General features: G+C 33.9%; 1 non-coding gene across 1 annotated transcript; it reads left to right on the forward strand.

Moving 5' to 3' along the window:
- Positions 1-2,919: 2,919 nt before the first annotated feature.
- On the forward strand, positions 2,920-2,991 carry TRNAA-CGC (transfer RNA alanine (anticodon CGC)). The gene has a single exon. It is a non-coding gene; the product is annotated as a tRNA-Ala (tRNA).
- Positions 2,992-5,170: the final 2,179 nt, after the last annotated feature.

The raw sequence follows: 5,170 nt of genomic DNA on the forward strand, positions 1-5,170 counted from the left end.
ATAACAAATCGATCACTTCATAACAATGAGTTCTGACATATTTTGTTACACAGAGGTTATAGCACAGTAGGTAGAACAAACTACTGCAATCCGGGGCACGTCGGTTCGAAACCAGGACACCTCATTAGGTCTTGCTTTTTTATAACTGTAAGAGTAGACTTCTCTAGTTTAAAATTGAAACCTAGTTATGCGCATTAATTTTTGATGATAACTGTTTGTAGTACAAAACAGTTTCAGATTTAGGCTCAAATTTATAGCCGTGCACGTCACTGATGACAGGAACGTTACCATGTGTGTAAGCACAAATTTGAGTATATAAAGTTCGGTGTCTCCGAAACTTAACGTATCTTATTACTTATCGCCACAGAAAAGAAAAGCAAGCTGGTTTCTTTTCTTGAATTAAACTTTATAAATTAATTTTTAGGAGTACATTTTGCAAAAATATGTTAGTGTCATACTAGTTCGAATATTTTTTCTGCCTTCATAATAAATCAAACTACCTTACATGTTTTGATACAAATTGTGTTGCTTTTAAATATCATTTTCCTAATCTTATTCTACACAACTATAATGAAAAATATAGTTTGAGTATTTTTATTTTAAAAATAGATTATTAAAATCGAACATATACATTTGTACGTACATACATACTTAACCACGCATATGGAACAAAGCGCTCATTATTATCGCTAGCGCACTCACATTATTTACTTTATCTCTCTACTGATTACACTGTGTGACACCAAAAAAATACCTGGGAAGTGATATCATTTTTCTAGTCGATCTTGAAGGTCTAAGAATGACTGACATCTCCAGAATCGTGAGTTATGGGTAAAAAAACGGTTTTTCGTATCTTTGGACCCTAAGAGCCTATTACTTTGTTGGTTATAAACCAATTCTCCGTTTATTTCCGGATCTTATAAGCAGATATTACAACCTCTTCAACAATATACATATCAACTAGGAAAACTTAATAAAACTGTGAAATGTTTCCCAAGGAACCATTTTTTCACCTTTTTCGTTTTTTGTCAACTTTGGTGTTATCTGTATGCACTAATTTGTATGCAGACTGCACCAACCTTAACTAGCATCAGAATTGAAAATTCAAATTTTCATGAAAAAAAATGTGGAAAAGATATAAATTTGCATCAAAACAACTCAGAAATGTTTATTTTGCCACTGTTGTCTAATATGACTGAAACTCAACCGATTTTGAGCTTTTTACCAATTTCGTACAATTTCTCGACAAAACATCAGTTCAAAATGACAAACACACTTTTTAGGATATGTTATGAAATTTGTGTGTATTTACCCAACAAACAGTTTAACAAAAAATGTGGTTTGTTTCGTGAATACACACAAATCCACTCATTCTAAACAAATTTTATGTCATTTTAAAGAATGAAGTTTTGTATATCCAGAATTGGTAAAATACTTAAAGTCGGTTCAGTTTCAGTCATATTTGACCACAGTAACGTTTCATAGAGTCATCGAGCTCTGGGATCACCTTCAAATCTCATTGGAACGATCAGGATCAGTACTATGATAGTTGGCAGCACTCAACGAACTTGTTACAACTTGTTTCCCCGAATCGCTCCGTAAAATTTTACTTAAAAAGTTAAAACAAATTATCAAACTAATAACTAGTATTATTAGTTATTTAACCCTGCCACAGATGCTATATATTATCCATATAACATTGTATGAGATTTTGCACTTAAAAAAAGCTGAAGTAGCCTAATGATTAACAAAGGGGTCGGCAGTTAAAACACGTCCAAAAATGTCGGGAGGGGTACCAAAAGAAATACTTTGAACTAAATAACTTTCGTCCCAAGGCTCATATTAAAAATTTTACTTCTGTCAAGAGATTTGTGCAAAAAACATTTGCATATTATGTTGTGGTTCTGGTATTTTACATATAAAAAATATATAGTTTTTCTATTATGATTTAAAATTAACTTAATGAAATTATTTTATGCCCTTAATAATTAGTTTTCAAAATTAAAGTTTAAATTTATGGGTTTTCGAGTGGAAAAATATGTTAAATATCGGATGCCCTCGTGCATATGTCTGTGAGTGCTACCAAAAACAGAGGGTAAGCTGTCAAACATTTTACAAAAAACCAAATCAACAGAGCCACCCTTGTTGGTCCGGAACTAATCCAAATAGATATGAGGATCACAGCGTTGTTGTTGCATTTGCATGTTAAATTTCTATCCATATCTGGATCACGCTTCATTGGAACGTAACTGACAATTGCAAGGTACACATTTCTGAGTCGTGTTGATACAATTTTATATTTTTTTCAAATTTTGTTTTCATGAAAACTTAAATAGCTCCGTCAGGCTTTAACATTTAAAAAAAAATCAATGCTCATTGAACTCATAATAAGTTTCCAGTTCTAATGCAAGTCAGTGTTGGTGCAGACTGCCTGTAAATTAGTGAATGGGAATCGGCTTACCAACCAAGTTATAGGCTCGTAAAGGTCCAAAGGCACGAAAAACTAGAAGGTATCCGGGAAAAACCGTATATGCAGTCATCCTTAGATTTCCAAAATCTAAAAGAAAAGAGGCATCACTTCCGTGGTATTTTCACTTTTGTTTTTTTTTTTTTTGTAACACTGTGCTATGAATCACGATCAATAGTTAAGAAGTGTTAAGAAATTCGTATAATTTTTTATTCATTACTCACCATTTTATTTTTACAAATTTAGCCAAAACTACAAAGCGGTTAATACCAATGTTTTGTTTATCAGTCATTGCCACTTCGTTTACTTTTTCGTTGGCGCTCTCAACGGGCGCATATTCTTACGTACATATGTATGTATGTTTATAAGTACAAATGTATGCATATATGTATGCATATACAACTAATTTGCTTTCAACAATATTATTGTCTTTTGGCAGCTCCCCATCAAAAGGGGGTGTAGCTCAGTGGTAGAGCGCTCGCTTCGCATGTGAGAAGTCCCGGGTTCAAACCCCGGCACCTCCATTTGTACTATTGGATTGGGAGTTTTTTCCAACTCTCATTCCACCGTGCTATATAATAACAATTATAAAACTTTAAACATTTTGAAGAGTATTGGGTGTTGTTTCAATTAATTTTTTTACTTCCAGTAAACTTGTATTTTCCTGCATTATTCGTATATTTTTTTTAATAATTTGGCAATGACAACTTCAAAATCGACACATCACTGCCGTTACTGAGAGCTCATCAATTAGCAAAAGCCGATATGGTTAACGTCATTATTTCATATTGCACCAAAAGAGAGGAGGGTTGAAGTCGCTGAAAATGGCGAGCTAGCTGGGACCTGCGAACTCTATGGGAGTAATGCAGTGAGTTTACAACATTAAGCGATATTCGCGTCATATCTTGAACTTTAGCGATCGCAACTCTGTCAGGCCACATATCAATGATATGAGTTTATCTATTTTCCCAAGCTGAAAACCCTACTATTAAAGAAGCGTACCAAGACTATTTAAGCACCTTTTTTAAAAATTAGGCGTGGTCGTTAACGAATTTTCCTCAGATCTACATACATTACCAAGAACCATAATTCTGCAAAATTTTAAAGTGATACTAGCGGCCTCTTATGTACGCTTACAAATCATTTAAACTTTCTTCTCCTAATTGTTTGTGGTGGGTGCCACACCTTCTTTTAAAAATGTTTCTCATTTTCTATTTTGCGTTTTAAAATGAATGCACTCTCCATGTTTCATCGCCTTGCAAGCGTTTATTAAAGCATTGTCATATTTTTTCAAATTTTCGATGTCGAAAAAGTAGGCGTGGTTATTATCTGATTTCGATTATTTTCAATACAAATATATTGTAACGACTTTTGGGAATTCTCATTACTATGCAGCTTCTGCTAACGTTCGAATCGCTGAACTGTTGAATAAATAACTCCAATATTCAGTATTGCAAAACAGTCTTTATTTAGACTACTTCGGGAGTAGTACTTTACAATTATACTTCACAACTAATAGCTCAGCTAGCGGTGCTTTTATACTTTCGATTACCTCATATATGCGATTTCTCCTAAGGTCTATTCGCGAACATGGAACAGTTGTGTCGCATACTTGGTTATTTAGCTATATGCGTGTTTATGTGTGTATAACAACTTCTGCGTATGTGAGATAATCGCTTTGCTTTAAGCTGCTGGTTATTTGTGTGAAATATTCTTCGTCGCCTTCTATGTATGTGTGTAAATGGCTTACTTTCATGCATTCGTGTACACAAGTGTGGTTGCTTGCTGTTTTGTTGTTGTGATTATTTACTAACAGCATAGTGATACTAATATTCACCACAATATTTTTCGCTAGGCACGTGTACTAAATTTGGTGAAGACAGTGGGTTGTCAACGTGTTAATCGATGGACGAAAGGAAAAAAGAACGGGCTGGGTATAAAAACTGGCCGTGGGTTCCAACCGAATTCGCCCATTTTAACAAGAATTTGTCATAAAAATAATTTGTATTCCTAAATTCGTTATATGTCTTTTTTTGTTTGATTTATGGCATTAATAGTATTATAGAGAGATTACCTGAAAAAGGAGCGGCGCCATTCCCACTATCAACATTTTTTTTTAATTTTCGTACTTTTTTACACCATCCGTATAATTTAGTTATATTCCGCAAAGTTGAATTTTTGTTACTATAAATTTTGAAAAACTTTTTGTAAAGTAGACATGCTGGTCTACCGGATTTGTTAATTTTTACAATTTGTATATATATCCACGACTTACAAAAGTTTTAAATTGTCTTCTTACAAACGTAGACGGCATAAAGTCAACCAACATATTGTGACCAATATTACCATCTGTAAGCTGTTACTAAGTAAATGCACAACAAAAAAAACATTAAAGCAAGCTACATAAACACATTAATCATCATTTACCCTTATACATACAAGGAAACGAAGAGATAACTCACACACAGATCACACGCAGTCATCAGTTGAAGTAGTACTCACATATGCACGCGCGTATGGCTATGTGAGAGGCTATAAACTACAGATACACACGCGACGCGTATAGCTGGTAATTAAGTAGAAAATTCTAGCAGAAGAAACGTCTAGACATTTGGGCACAGAGTCTAAAAGCAGCGAAAGCTGAGTAACCAGTAATCAGTTTGATTTAAGCACGCTATTGGTTGCGAAGTATAAGTGTTATTG

This window comes from Eurosta solidaginis, chromosome 2 (assembly GCF_040869045.1).
Source record: "Eurosta solidaginis isolate ZX-2024a chromosome 2, ASM4086904v1, whole genome shotgun sequence".
Lineage (NCBI taxonomy): Eukaryota > Metazoa > Arthropoda > Insecta > Diptera > Tephritidae > Eurosta > Eurosta solidaginis.